Genomic DNA, 1,439 nt, shown 5'->3' on the forward strand with positions numbered 1-1,439 from the left:
AATTGACATAACTGCATATGCATAGCATAAGATCGTATGGACCAATGAGCATCGAATATTAAGCATCGAACACCAATATGGCGACTTAATACTCGATGCTCATTGGTACATACGGTCTTATGCTATGCATATGCAGTTATGTCAATTTGTGTGCGATAGCCCTTAAGCTGGTGTTACGGGTGTATATCAGTTGGACACGGGGCAATTGGACACAGTCCAATCACAAGTCGCTGTTCCAAGGGACCCTACAAATGTCTCTAATCACACGGTGCTGTGATTGGCTGTGTCCAAATGCACCGTGTCCAAGTGCACCGCTCCCGGTGGTACATAGAAAAACTTAAGCAGTAAGACGTAAGCAATAAGCGAACCAGCCAATCACAGTGATTGATTCTTGGACCGTAAGAAGAATCGACGACTGTGATTGATTAATTTGCTTACTGCTTACGTCTTAATGCTTAAGTTATTCTATGTGCCACGGCCTTTAGTTATAGCGTTTTTCATTGGCAGAACTGGTGCGCACTGAGTGCGCACTAAGGCTTGTTTACAATACATTTTCATATTTAAGATCGTGTCTTAATACATATTTAAAAATATTTTAGGTTATAAAATGATTCGTACGGATGTTATACATATTATATTACTGGTTAAAAATATTTGAGAATTAGGTAGTTGATTTTCAAAAAATGTTAGTTATTAATAAGTTTAATCTCATATATTAGGTGGTAAACTTAGTTCCTGTGGTTTTTTTGTTTAAAAAACTCATTTATTCCGACATCAAAAGCAAAAAATACATTAATCGAAGTATTTTCCCTCGCTAGCTATACATTTTCCCCATCTTTCGGGCAACGCGTAGATTCCGCGACGATAGAACGATTGGTCTTTTGATGCAATCTATTCGTCGATCCATTTTCGCACATCCTCGTAATTTCTGAAGTGTGTATCCACCAAGCCGTGCTGCATCGACCGGAACAAGTAATAGTCCGAAGGAGCTAAGTCTGGTGAATACGCTGGGTGCGGGAGAACTTCCCACTCGAGCTGCATCAGTGTTTCTTTGACGGCTTTGGCAACGTGTGGTCGAGCGTTGTCGTGCAAAAGCATGACTTTACGTCGATTGCTGGCTACTGCTGGCCTTTTTTCCAACAATGCTTCATTCAGACGGTTTAATTGTGATTGATATCGATCCCCCGTGATACTTTCGTTCGGTGTGAGTAGCTCGTAATAAACGACGCCGTGCATATCCCACCAAATGCAAAGCATTGCTTTGTGGCCATGAATATTTCTCTTTGGTGTGGATGTCGATGGTTGGCCAGGGTCTACCCATGATTTTCTTCGTTTAGGATTATCGAAGTATATCCATTTTTCATCGCCAGTCACTATGCGCCACAAAAAACTCTTCTTTTTCTGTCTGGCGAGCAGAGCAATAGAGATGTTTAAGCGAG

The sequence above is a fragment of the Odontomachus brunneus genome, unplaced genomic scaffold, assembly GCF_010583005.1.
Source record: "Odontomachus brunneus isolate Ranch 3 - 2012 unplaced genomic scaffold, Obru_v1 Obru_scaffold_116, whole genome shotgun sequence".
NCBI classification, from domain to species: domain Eukaryota; kingdom Metazoa; phylum Arthropoda; class Insecta; order Hymenoptera; family Formicidae; genus Odontomachus; species Odontomachus brunneus.